The following is a 14860-nucleotide window of genomic DNA, read 5'->3' as shown; positions in this document are numbered from 1 at the left end:
CTAACTTGACTCACTACTTTAGCTTACACGTTGCGCTGCGTGTATGAGGAAGCGTAAGTACTTAGTAATTACTTAGGTTAATTGTATTTGAATACACAAATATAAGTTAACTTAGACAAGACTCCAAGTAGCTAGTTTAAGGTAAAATGAGAACTGTATTGCTTGTAAATTGATCTTCCTCTAAAATCTGCTAAAACTGTTTATCATCTATGAAAGGGGTTGACAGCGGCTGGTTGTCAGAGCCCCGCCAATATGCACGTCTCTAATTGGTAGAAAGATGCTGCTTTCTACCAATAGGATCTTTGGGTATGTGTGGACCACTCACTGTGGTGGTCCACTTCAATGTATCCATCGGTGTGTCTTACACCAATGTGAGGAAGTATCCAAAACGTTTAACCGATAACCTATCTGTTAAATTCACAAGTGGCTTGCAGCCACTTGTACGTGTAACCTCGTTACATTGCTGCAAGAAGATGTCTTCTTGCTTTGAAACCATCGGAGCTCATGGAAGAGTCCGATGTAATAATCGCGCCTTTGATGCGTTTCCGTATCAAAGTGTAGCTCGGCAGCCACGGCGTCATCTTTGATGGCGCTGCATACGTACAGCGGCACCTCATTCGGAGGTACCGAGTTCCCATACCGGTCCGCGATCTCGGACGCGGACGGCATCCACGGATCACGCGGAGAGCCTTGCGCTTTGACATCACGCGCTGCAGCAGCGGCGCGCGGAGTACTGAGAGCCCCAGCGGAAGCGAGTGGGGTATCGCTCTCAGTACGCAAACGCTTCGAACTCGAAGCGTCCGATTCGTCCCCTTCACGCGGGCGAACGTTCATCTCATGAGGGTCGACCGATTCGCTCGACACTGAGTCTTTACGCTTTGAGGCCGAGTCCTCCTCGCCCTCCATATCTTCATCGTCGTCGTCGAAGTCGACGACGTCGCCGTACTTCGCCTTCTGGCGTTCGAAGTAGTCGTCGATGGAGAGATGACTCCCCACCGACTTCGAAGTCTTCTTCTCTTGGGGCGCGCTCATCGTTCAATGAGCGCGGATGTCTTCTCCAAACGTGGAGAATTGACGAATGGTCAATTCAGAAGATTGACGTGCGGAGACCCCGCGCGTCTAACCTTAAGGGGGGGATGGTGTAACGGGGTTACACGTACAAGTGGCTACAAGCCACCTGTGAATTTAACAGATAGGTTATCTGTTAAAAGTTTTGGATACTTCCTCACATTGGTGTAAGACACACCGATGGATACATTGAAGTGGGCCACCACAGTGAGTGGTCCACACCTACCCAAAAAATCCTATTGGTAGAAAGCAGCATCTTTCTACCAATTAGAGACGTGCATATTGGCGGGGCTCTGACAACCAGCCGCTGTCAACCCCTTTCATAGATGATAAACAGTTTTAGCAGATTTAGGAGGAAGATCAATTTACAAGCAATACAGTTCTCATTTTACCTAATCTAAGTCACTTGGAGTCTTATCTGATTTAAATTATATTTGTGTATTCAAATATAATTAACTAAAGTAATTACTAAGTACTTACGCTCTGCATACACGTAGCGCAACGTGTAAGCTAAAGTAGTGAGTCAAGTTAAACCCACTACAGTTTCAGTACCAACTAGACCGAGGGATTCTGCTACCTTCCCAACGAAAATCCTGTGTCACCCATCTCTACAAGAAGGGAGACCGGAGCGATCCAGGCAACTACAGACCGATCGAACTTATGCCGGTAGACGTCAAAGCCCTATCGAAGGTGCTAACTTACCGCCTCAAAGAGGTTCTACCTACCTTTATACACCCCGATCAAAAAGGATTTGTTTCTGGTAGATCACTACATCATCAAGTACGCCTACTAAATGACCCCCAACATCATGCAACGATGACTAACTCGGAAGCGATGGCTCTGTTCCTAGACTTCGAGAAGACATATGACAGAGTGATTTGGGAGTACATTTTTCTTATTCTGGCAATCCTTGGCTTCGGCGAACGTTTTATCTCGTGGATTCGCCTCCTGTACAACAAACCTCTTGCATTGATTTTACTAAACGGGTTTCTACTACAACCTCTGCAAGTAACGCGAGGCGTGAAACAAGGTGATCCGCTGTCATCACTTCTTTTCTTACTCTGTATCGATCCACTTGGCAATCTTATCCGCCAACGCCAAGACCTTGGTGTACCGGTCAATGTACAAACCACGATAACTGGTCTATATTTTCCAGATGACTCGACATTGATAGCCACGAACCCGAATAGATTACGACAACAACTAGAACAGATGAAAATCTATTGTCAAGGATCAGGAGCACGCCTCAACCGCATTATTGCCACTAAACAAAAGACGAATGTGTTCAGTAATCCCCGAAGTTAAGTGTCTAGGCCCCAACGATTCAGTCAAATATTTAGGCATACCAATTCGCCAACGAATATCTGATGACACAATAGTCGCCGAACTCAACAACAAATTCTACATAGGGTTTGGAATATGGGGTCGGTGAGCGAGAACACTCCGGGGGCGGCTTCTACTAGTACGCACTATGATACTCTCCGTACTTTGGCACTTCACCACGCACACTACGATCCCAACTTCCTGCTTTCGGAGATGGCAGCGAATGTTAAATAAGTTTGTGCTGACCCGGAAAAATGAAGAGGACTCGACCTTCCTTCAACTGGTTCCAACTGAGCGACTGTATCAACCGCGAAAGGCAGGCGGATTCCAACTTCCCCACCTGTAAACACAACTAAATGTTCAACGACTACAACTTCTCCAGCAGTTTGTGAAGATGACAGAAGCTCCAGAGAAGGGAAACTGGCCATCCCTAGCAGCCACGTTCTTCGAGACGCTAACTCCATCCGTACCAGTAAACCACCCGCTAGACTTGCTGGACATCTCGCCTTCCAAGTTCAAGTGCCTGCTACGTATGGAGGCTCTCCCCCATTGGTGGACCGAAACATGGAAGCTATGGCACTAGATCGAGTGGCCCGCGAAAGGAGGACAGAACCGCCCTGCAAAAGCACTACTCTGTGCCCCACTCTGGATATGAAAAAACCCTCTCCTCCATTACACAACTCCACAAGTGCACAAACGAAACGCTGCCACAATTACGGAGCCGAAAAGAAGTTTCAGACTCCAGGTAGCCAAAAATCTACAATACGCTTGTATGAAAGATATTATCGACGACATTGGCAAACATCCATCAATTTCCACATTCCTAAGGAAAAACCTGGATCCTAGTAATACTAGCGTCCCTCTACAGACTCAGAAAAAGTGGTTCCGAAGTCTCCATAAGAGCTCATGCAAGTTATTTCCCAAGTGGAAGTAACACTAGGCAACTTGGAATTTCAAACAAACCAAGATACGACTTTCCTTCCCAACGTAGGATTCAAAACAGCCGCAAAAATATTTGCATTTTCTCACATACCCCGGGACAAGGTGAAACAACTACTACAACCACAGCGGCTAAACCCCACCCAACATCCTATCTACCAAGATCTAACTACCACAACGTTAGAAGATGTTTCCACCTTTGTGAGATTTGGACGCCAACACAGATCGGAACTCCTGCCAATTTACGATGATCTACAAATGCGCATCGCGCAACGTATTTTGCCAGTAAGGTCGCGCTTCTGGTTCCTCAAACATCTAGATCCAAATACCCGGTGCTGCCTGTGGTGTCGAGAAATGCAGCCGAGACAGGGTGCGCAGAAGACTCCAGGCGCCGGCGCCAACTGGCAAGTCACAACCCATCGCCAGTCATTGGACCAAACTCCCCGATCGCTGATTGGCCTAAATAGGCCTGTGACGATGACTTGTCGACGGTCCCAAGTCAAGCGCGGGCGGTTGCAGCTCGCTAAGTACGGTGCGGACCTACTGGCAAGATCCGAACCCATGAGTCGTCGGCGCCTGTCCCCAGTCGTCGGTGGCGTTTCAGCGGCCGTTTGAGTCGTTGGTAACGCCGCCACGTCGCAGAGAAAGCGCCGAAGAGTTGTGAGTTACAACTGGCGGTCCAAAAACGGACGCGTTTATACTTGATATTTGTATTGATTGATAGGAAACTTAAGAGAAGACAAGATAAGCCTTCGGGCAACAATAACAGAACAGCTTTTCCTCCCAACCACGCAAGGGCGACACCGGTGCCTGCAGTGAACGACCTGCAGCTCAAGGTAAACCTGGTAGGTAGGATTATGACTGTCGGTGGGCACATCTACTAGTGTAGCGTGTGTTCATCCCTGGCAGGGCCAAGAGTTAGTGACCGGTGTATTGGTAGCGACGAGTCGTCGCCAGGAACTGGAGGAGCGAGAGCGCACTCCATTTATTTCTTCCCGCCGGAGTATAGCTCCGGCACCCTCGTACACGCCGTAAAAGGCCAGGACCCTTCCTTCTGAGGGCCTGCGAGGTATATTTTGTGTGTGAGCGCGCGCTAGCCTTTGCTCGTGGCTAGTGACGCTGAGTCTTCCGTCGGCCGACTAGCGGAAGCTCGGTGCACAGGAGAAACACCAACCCGGTGCAAGGGAAAGTTCCTGGGCCTTCAGGTTCTAACCCTAACAAACCCATTGAGTCTTCGGTGACTCGGTGGGTGTTGTTGGTGGGGAAAGTGTGCCATATATAATTTAGCGCGTGTTCCTACACGACAACTGGTGCCGCGACCCGGGATTGGTGTGACCTTCTGTGTTTCGTGCAACGGCAGGTCGATCGACTTTACGAGCAACAACTAAGAGAAGAAGACGAGAAGAAGAATGGCGAAAGGATCACGTTCAGCGGTACCAGCAACCCCAATGAAGGCTGGCGGAACGCGTGGCGACGACTCGACTGCGGCCCTGATCACGCCGCACCTTGACTCGATTGCTGAGCGGACCGTCAGCTTCGACGAATCGATGACTGGATCCGACGCCAAGGACGAAGACATGGATGAAGACTACGACGACTACCTGGAGGAGAAGGCGCCTGCGCCAGCGGTGGTGACACCCGAGACTCCGGAAGATTCAGTGCTGTCCGCAGGACGCAGCGCCGGCACGCGTTCGTTGTCGCGAAACCTCGCGGTTGAGCTTGACGACGACACGCGCTCCGTGACGCGCAACCTCGCGGATGAACTGGATGGTGTGGATGGCCCAGGGCCAGCGTATGACGACTTGGAAGACTTTGAAGACGCCGCCGACGACTCGAGGTCACCGGTTCTGACGACTCAAGTGACCGAGCAAACCTCCGGTAACCGGCCGCCACTCAACGGTGACACGCCAGCGGCCAACAAGGTTCTCGGTCGACTTTACGAAGAAATGAAGAAGAGCGACTGGGGTGAGCTATTTGAGCCAACGATGACTCGCCAAGCGGTTTGGGCCGATTTGTACCACGAGTTGGCTCGCCCCGTGAGCTTCGTGACCGGTGAACAAGTGGCGAAAGACACGGAGCGGTTCCTGAATGCATTGGGGCTTCGGCCCTCGCAACTCCCCTCACCGTCGACTCTGGAGTGCTGGGTGCCCGCTGAAGCAGGTGCGGAGCTCTGGAAGTGGAAGAAGCGGCTCCGCACAGCCTTTGGCGTGAACTCGTTCACGTTGGACGACTCACAGACGTCTCGTGCGACCCGTGAAGTCGTCAACGATGCTAGCGTACTGCTGCCGACGACTCCGAAGAGGACAATCCGCGAAAACCCCAGCCGAAAACCCACCGGAGGGGTGTTTAGCGCGTGTGGAGAGCGATCCCCGTACTTTCAAGACTCCCACATGGTGACTCCACCAACTACGGGCTACTCAGACCGCGCTGGACGCACCACCGATGACTCAAAATCGGTCAGGGGCACGAAAAGCAGCTCAGGACGGAGCACGATCCGCCGCAGCGGGCCCACTGACGACTCGTCGGACGAAGAAGCGGACTTTACCGGCGATGGAGGAGCGCAGATGGGCGAATACCTGCGCCAAATCCGTGAGGTGACCGAATCCGAGTTGCTTAACGCGACTCCGAGGATCGAGGTGGCAACGCATCGCCCACTGGGGCAGATCAAGGCGTTCTCGGGCACCAGGAACAAGAGCGAGAACTCGATGCAATGGCTTCGCGCCTTTGTCTACGAGATGAAAGGAACACGAGCATCGCCCAACGAATGGTGCATGCCTTTCGAGTTGAGTCTTCGGGACGGCGCTCTACATTGGTACCGACAACTGCCCAAGAAGACCAAGCGAACGTGGAGCCTCTTAAGCGAAGCTTTCATCAAGTACTATTGCTCCCAGTTCAGCCAGTCAGCGAAGACTCGCTACTACTCAGCCAAGCGCGAAGACAAGGAACATGTTTGCGACTACCTAAACCGGCTCAATTGCTATGCCAGGAACGCCGGGATTCGGTTTGACAGCAACGGCCGCAAAGCACGCGACCGCGTCAAGCGCTTCCTCGAGACTTGCGGCGACCGAGGACTCGAACGGCGCCTGTGCCACCTGCGCATCTCAGACATACATGAGTTGGAAGAGATGATCCAAGAGATACTGAAGATTGGCGAGCGCAGTTCGTCCGGCGAGTCGTCGCTGCCTCACTCTCGAGCTCGGGATGTCTCCCGACGACGTGGTGACAGACGTCGCGATGACTCGCGCCGTCACGAGCGCTCGGAAGACGCTCGCCGACGTGAAGACCGCCGCCGCGACGACTCGCGGGATGCTTACAACCGTCGCGACCGACGCGAACGAGATTACGAGCGTCGTCGCGGCGACTTATGCAATATGCCTCGCGTAAGCCTGGCTGAAGCATCTGTCGCCGACATCGTCGCCGAACTTCATGGACGGGACACGCGGGACACGCGGAGCGAGCTGCAGCAACAAAGCCACAGATATGATGGCGACAGCAACAGCGAAGATGGAAGTGAACACGCCAGCGACGACTCACAACGTTGCGGCGAAGACTGGGGTGATAGCTATTCGTCAGACGGAAGCGACCACTACCTTACGGCAGCCAATGACAACGAACGACGAGTCGCCGCCGAAGGCACGTACGCCCGGTCCGCCAACCGACAACCCTGGGGTGACTCAGCGGGGCGCAGCCAAGGCCGGGACAATCGGCTCCAGAACCGCGGTCACCGCGACGAGAAACCTCGCCAGTATGGGCCGTGCGCAGCCTGCGGGGGCCTCTATCACTCGGCGCACTACTGCCGACGTCGGTGCAAGCTGTGCAAACAAGTGCACGACGCCGGAAAATGTGAAGTGTTCCAAGAAATCACCAAGATCATCAAGTCCAAGGTGGACAAGAAAGACCTCACACCCGAGCTCCAAGAACTCCTGTTTGCGGACCATTTAAACTAGGCAGCCCGCCAACTACGACTGGGTTGGTCCCAATCGGGCTGCCACAGTTAGCCGAGCCCGCAATTGAAGCCGAGTGCATCTTTGCATTTGTGGGCGAGTGCGGATGGACGAAGACTGAACCAGACAACGACATGAAAACGACGGAATTGGAAAAAGAGAGAGGCGATTGCCTCGGTGGAGGTGTATGGTATAAAGAAGACGATAACGAAGAGGAGGGAGATACCGCCGAAGACTGGCTGACAAGCGCAATACAAGAAGACTCGCGCCGACGACTCGTTCCAGAAGTGCGACTCTTAGCTGGAGAACGGATGGGATGGTGGTCGGCGCAGAAATTTGACAAGCGCGAAAGGATGCGGACACTGGTGAACGGAGCCGTGAACGACTCGCGCACTAGGATATTGCTGGACATTGGGGCAAACGTCAGTGTCATCTCGGAGAAAATTGCCAAGCGACTGAAACTCCGCGAAGTAGTGGGGCATGGACGTTGCATGGATGTACAAGGAATCACCAAGGGCAAAATGATGACGACTCGCCGAGCGAAGGTGAAAGTCACCCTTGGATGGGAGCGCGTTTGTGTTTTTGAAGTCTGGATAATGGATCGCTGCGCCGGGGTAGAAGTGGTGCTTGGCACCGATTTTATGATCCCGGTCGGTATCCGACTGGACCTCCTAAACGCGACGGCCAAGCTTCCCGACGAGGTAATGATCCCGCTGATCAAGACTCAAAACATGATGGAAGAGGCCGAAGGAAGCCACGTCGCGTACGGTCCGACGAAACCAATGCAAATACCGGGCCATGAATGGGACGAGTTCAAACTACAGCGGCGACAACCCGAGCCGACGACTCACGTGCCGTGGATCCGCCGAACTGAGACGTGCATCCCGACTGTCACCAGGTTCTACAAGGGACGTCCGGTCAGGATTCGACTTACCAACGCCACGGATAGGCTGACGAGTTGTCCGGTACACTTCCCGGTGATAGTCTGGGTTCCGATTGGGTCGCTGCCGAAGACTGAAGGCTACGTGCGGCTAGATTCCGCAAAATACAAGGAGTGGCAGGTACTCGCACACGCTGCCGCACGAGACAAGACACTACTCAAGTGGGAAGCTGAACTCTACCAACAATGGTTGGCCAAGCAGCCTCCAGCGGTGGAACAAGTGCGTTACCCGACACCCAAAGGTATCTTGCAGCGACCTGACGAAGACTCGGCCGAAGAACCACCCGTTAACAGTAAACGTGACAGTGCCGATGACTCGTCGGTGACAGATGACTCAGAATGGATAGCGGAGGAACATCACCGACGACTCGACGCTACTGCTGGCGACTCGACGGGGGTGGCGACGACTAACGATGAAGCCATGACTCCAGAACCAGCTGGACCAGGACTGGAGACTGCTTAGTCGACGGTGCGCCGCGACGAAGACCAAGGACTAGAGTGCAGTCCGAAGGGGCATCCACCGATGACTCAGACTGCACCCAGCCGATAAGCCGGAGACATCTCAACGACTCTCGACCAGACGTTCATAGCAGTAATGCGCGTACTGGCCACGGAAGGTACCGACGACAGAAGCGACGCGACGACTGAGCACCCGGCGGCGGACATCGAACTGGAGGACTACGCGCATGAATTAGCGTTCCTCCCCGATTTATCGGAACCGGCGCCAACAACACTCGACTACTCGGCGGCGAATGTCAAGAATCCCGAGTTGTCGGCAGACCAACAAGGGAGCCTGATCGAGGTACTCCGACGCCATGAAAGTATCATGATTGCAAGCGGGAATGCACTCCCTCCGCCAGCATATGGCGTGGTCTGCGACATAGATGTGCAGGGGCACGCGCCGATCAAACAGCGGGCCCGACGGATCCCATTCAAGCATCTCAAGAAATTGTACGAACTCCTCAAAGGACTGCTCAAGGCAGGGCTCATCGCGTTCTCGGACAGCCCGTGGGCCTCGCCAATCGTCATTGTCCTCAAGAAGAATGGCCAAGACATCCGCCTCTGCATCGCCTACAAGATGGTCAACGCGGTAACGGCGATTCTGGAGTACGCCATACCACTCGTCGATGACTTACTTACGGACCTGGAGACTTACCTTTGGTTCTGCTCGCTCGACGCGACCAGCGGCTTCTGGGCTATCCTGATGACCCTACGCGCGCGCAAGATTTCGGCATTTGTGTGCCCTCTGGGGCACTTCGAGTGGCTACGAATGCCTTTCGGCCTCAAAAATGCGCCGATGATCTACCAACGGATGATAGACAACGCGTTGTGGGGGTTTGTGCAACCGAAGGGCGGCTGGAACGCCTTTGCAGCAAAAATGAAGGCCGCCTCGGCAGAACACTGCCGACGACTCGAGTCGTCGCCTCGCCTACCAGGCACTACAGCGACGACTCGAACCAAGTTTTCAACTGCCCGCGATGACTCGAAGACAGCTGAACCCATTACCCGACTCATTAACAGCCCCGAAGCCGATATGTTTACGACCAACGAAGCCGACGAGTCGTCGCTGGTACCTGTGTTCGACCAGCGATCCTTCGTGGACGATATCTGTTTCGGTGGCGAAGGCTTCGACTGTAGTGGGTCTAACTTGACTCACTACTTTAGCTTACACGTTGCGCAACGTGTATGAGGAAGCGTAAGTACTTAGTAATTACTTAGGTTAATTATATTTGAATACACAAATATAAGTTAACTTAGACAAGACTCCAAGTAGCTAGTTTAAGGTAAAATGAGAACTGTATTGCTTGTAATTGATCTTCCTCTAAAATCTGCTAAAAACTGTTTATCATCTATGAAAGGGTTGACAGCGGCTGGCTGTCAGAGCCCCGCTAATATGCATGACTCTGATTGGTAGAAAGATGCTGCTTTCTACCAATAGGGTCTTTGGGTATGTGTGGACCACTCACTGTGGTGGTCCACTTCAATGTATCCATCGGTGTGTCTTACACCAATGTGAGGAAGTATCCAAAACGTTTAACCGATAACCTATCTGTTAAATTCACAAGTGGCTTGCAGCCACTTGTACGTGTAACCTCGTTACATTGCTGCAAGAAGATGTCTTCTTGCTTTGAAACCATCGGAGCTCATGGAAGAGTCCGATGTAATAATCGCGCCTTTGATGCGTTTCCGTATCAAAGTGTAGCTCGGCAGCCACGGCGTCATCTTTGATGGCGCTGCATACGTACAGCGGCACCTCATTCGGAGGTACCACCATTGCAACAGAGTGTAAACTCTCTGTTGCTGTGTACAATGCGCGGTAGCGCGAGGTGCGCCGCTACCACGGGGACAGACAACACAGTGTCTGTGTACGATTCTTCGATGTCGACCGCGTCTATGCGTCGACATCTCTAAGCGAATTTCTGTTGCTTACCGTGATCGGGTAAGCAAGCGCCAAAGCACTTCGAGTCCTTCTCGAAGTGGCAAGTATTAGTAACTCCACGCTGTTGCGGTGGAGGCTGGTGTCCGTGCGCCGTGCGCACTGTCCGTCCAGGTGGCGGTGGCGGGGGTGGGAACACGCCCCGGGTATGATCAGCCCCGGGCTGATCAGTATGCGCCTCTCCACGACCGGGTGACCGCCGTGGAGCGTTTGCAGGGCGCTGAGTTCGCCGCCCTGAAACAGGAGCTGGCGAACCAGAAGGCCCAAGTCGCGGCGGTCTCGCAGACCGCCTCGAATATCCAGGTCGAGCTGGGGACCCAGATGAAGGGGTTGCTCCAGCGCGTCCGCGCGCTGGAGGAGAGGTTGCTCGTCGCCGAGGCCAAGTCCTCCGCTTCTGCCTCGGCTCCTGCCGAGGCTTCGGGTCAGCCGAGCTAGATGGCTCGTGCTGCAGGTATGGCTTCAGCCGTCCGACGTAAAAGGTCGGGTGGAGGCGCATGCTAGACGGTATGTCTAGCGTGTATGCGTTGCCGTGCCGTGCCAACACAGTGAACGGCCCGATGAAGCGCGGAGCAAGCTTGCTTGCTCCGAAATCCGATACTGCATGTCTAGGCAGGTTTTGTGTTGCTAACAAAACTAATGAACCAACTTTAAATTCATTTGTGTTGCCTCCGCCCGCATTGTCTGCGTTCAGCTTCTGTTGATCAACAGAAGCTGCTATTGTGTCTCGGACAAACCGAATCACGGCTTGTCTTTTGGTGATGAAACTGATTGCATCCGAGCTGAAGTCATTCAGCTCGCTCTCCGCTAGAGGCTCGGCCTCTGCGTGGTTCTTTGCGGTATCTGCGCCCTGCGCAGACCCGTGGTCGTTGGCCTTGTTGTTGTGGGAGTCTGCGCCCTGCGCAGACTCATGTGGTTTGTCCATTGTTGCAGCTGACACTGTGCAAGTGTCAGCGGTTTACTGCGGCTGCTGTATTGCAATCGTAGATCCTCCCCCACTTAAAGTGGGAGCCATCACTCCGAGTAAACTCGGTAGGCGTGGATGCCGCATGGCATTCACGTAGAACGGTGTATGCCCGGTCGAGGCATGCACTGAGTTGTTGATGGCAAACTCTGCCATCGATAAACACTCGCTCCAGTAGTGGAACGAGTGAGCGTAGCTCTTCAACATATCGACGAGCACGCGATTCACGCGCTCGGTTTGACCGTCCGTCTGCGGATGATCCGCAGTCGACATGGAAAGCTGGCTCCCAAGAAGTGTAAACACTTCTTGCCACAGGTGCGCTGTGAAGCGCGGGTCTCTGTCCGACACGATGTCGGACGGCATGCCATGGTGTTTGAACACCATGTCGACGAGCAGACGGGCCGTCTGCTTCGCGGTCACCTCTGCTGGCACCGCAGCAAGATGTACCATCTTGCTGAAACGGTCTACAAAGACCACAAAGCCGGTGTTACCTCCGCTATCCGGGGGAAGACCAAAGATGAAGTCCAAAGACATGGACTTCCAACACTCCGACGGAGTCGGTAGTGATTGCAGTGGAGCCTGCGCGAATGGCGCAGGCTTCACGCGTTGGCATACCTCGCAAGCACGGATGTACTTGCGCACCCACTTATACTGGTGGTGCCAGTAGAAGTCGCGCGTGAGAAGGACGTAAGTCTTCTCACGTCCGAGATGTCCCGCAGTCGGGGAATCATGATACTCGTACATGATCCTGAGTCGCAGGTCATGGTCATTTGGCACGACAACGCGATCCGCGTTGTCGTCGACTGCGTTGTAGAGTAGCAGTCCGTCGTGCACACGAAAGCGGTGTGCACGCGCTCGAAGGTGCTTGGGCGGCTTCTGACGGGACTTGTCAGAAGGCGCTGTGCCATAGGCCAGCAAGAGCTTCGCGTCCGCGTACGCGGCCTTCACATCATCCAACAGAGATGATGTGGGTTTGCTCGATCGCATGGCGTCAATGGCATTGACGTCAACAGCTTCTGCATAGTCCGGCCGACGTGATAACGCGTCGGCCACCACGTTCAATCTTCCGGGTTTGTATTCGACCCGGAAGTTATACTCCGCAAAGAATGAGAGCCATCTCGCCATTCTTTGTGAAATGTGTGGCGACTTCACTGCGGTGCGCAGTGAAGCATGGTCGGTGTAGACCACAAATGGTCTACTCCCAAGCAAGTACACTCGGAACTTTGCGAGTGCATATTTCATGGCAAGGAATTCCTTGTCATGCACCGGATAGTTGCGCTCAGCTGGCTTCAGCTGACGCGATTGGTAGTAGACGACACGATCACGGCCCTCGTGATCGTGCTGCATCAACGCGCATCCGATCGCGAAATCGGATGCGTCACACACTACGTGAAATGGGCGATCTTGGTCAGCCACTGCCAAGATCGGCGCCTCAGTCAAGCCCCGCTTGACTGCATTGAATGCCTTTTGGCAATCGGGTGTCCAATTCCACACAGCTTCTTTCTTAAGAAGCTGTGACAGCGGGCGGATCTTGCCCGCATAATCCTCCACGTACTTGCACAAGTACATGGCCAAGCCAAGGAACTGCCTCAGTTCCTTGACACTTGAAGGCGTTGGCCATTCATTTATCACTCTGACCTTTTCCGGGTCAGGGCGAACACCATTCTTCCCTACGAGACACCCGAGGACGGGTATCTCGCTCGCACCGAAGATACACTTCTTCAGGTTCGCGTAGAGCTTATGCTTTCGCATAAGCCCAAGTAGCTGCCGGAGATGCACCCTGTGCATCTCTACGTCGGTCTTCTCGTCCACAGCCCGGCTGTGGATGAATACATCATCGAAGTAGCTCGGCGCGAAGTCGCGCACCTGTTAAAAGTCGCAGGGGCGTTCTTAAGACCCTGCGGCATCACTAGCCATTCCCAGAGCATGCCGCTTGGCGTGCTCACTGCCGTGAGAAGGACATCGCTCTCACGCATTCGGATTTGATAAAATCCATCTCGCAAGTCGAGAGCACTGTAAACGGTGCCCCCGGCCATCGAATCGATGATGACATCTTTTCGTGGTATCGGCGTCTGCGCCGGTACCGTCGCATCGTTCAGCTTGTTGTAGGCATGGACGATGCGCCATCCGCCCTGTGGCTTTTTGACACAGAACGTCGGAGCACTGTGCGGGGACTTTGATTCCCGCACTTGTCCTGTATTGCGACGACTTTCAAAGAACTCGTCGATTGCTTTTACTTGCTCTCGCGGCAGTGGCCACTACCGCGTGACACAGTACTTCGTGCCCGGCACGAGATCAATCTCGTGCTGAATGCCCTTATCTTGCGAAAGCTCCGCAGGAATCTCTTCCGGGAGTACGTCTTTGTACTCCCCCAACAGTTCGTAATAGGGACTCGACTTTAACGAGTCCCAACCTTGTTCCTCGAAGCGCTCTCGCTTCGTCTTCGCACTGAGAGTGTCTTCACTCTCAGTGGTACTTCCCATGAAGAGCTGCCTCAGCTCTTCGCTCTCGCTCGCCGTTCTTTCGCTGTCCGAAAGAACGCAGACTTGCTCGATGCGTCCATCGTGCAAGTCGCGCGTGAAGCGCTTCCAGCTCATGGCTGGAAGCGAAGTCAACTCCGACGCCGTCGTCGGAGGACTAGCGAGTTCCATCTCACGATACTGGAATCCAGTATCGGTGCGCGTCAAGACGCTTAGCGTCTTGACATTCGGCGTCACCGCCGCAGTCTGCCCAGCAGACAGTTCTTGTTGCGTCTCGGTCCCGGACCGAGACTTGCGCAGCGTTTTCCGCTTGCGCCGTCTTCTTGTTGTGCGGAGCCCGGCTCCGCACAGTTGTTCTTCTGGTCCAGGCCCGGCCGTGGACTGTCGTTCGCCGGCGGACCCTGTCCGCGGGCGCGCGGTATCAAGCCCGGCTTGACCGCATTTTCCTTCGTGCAGCCCGGCTGCACGGTAATGTGTCCCTTCGCCGGCAGACCCTGTCTGCGGGCGTGCGATATCAAGCCCGGCTTGATCGCATGGCGCTTCGTCGTGCAGCCCGGCTGCACGACAGCATGCAAATTGCGTCAGTGCGGTACGTTTGCAACCGTCCGCACTGTTTGCAGCGTCAACTCCCGGAGTTGACACGCCTTCGTCACCTCGACGCCATTCATTGGCGGAGCCCCTCATGACCGAGGGTGCGTCGGCTCCCGGAGCCGACGCGTCGTTGTCGACCTGACCGCTTCGGGTCAGGGACTGTCCCTTACACGCTTG

This window comes from Phytophthora cinnamomi (genome assembly GCF_018691715.1).
Source record: "Phytophthora cinnamomi strain GKB4 chromosome Unknown Contig90, whole genome shotgun sequence".
In the NCBI taxonomy this organism is placed as follows: Eukaryota; Oomycota; class Peronosporomycetes; order Peronosporales; family Peronosporaceae; genus Phytophthora; species Phytophthora cinnamomi.
The sequence above is the reverse complement of the archived record's forward strand: the minus strand, read 5'-3'. Positions refer to the sequence as shown.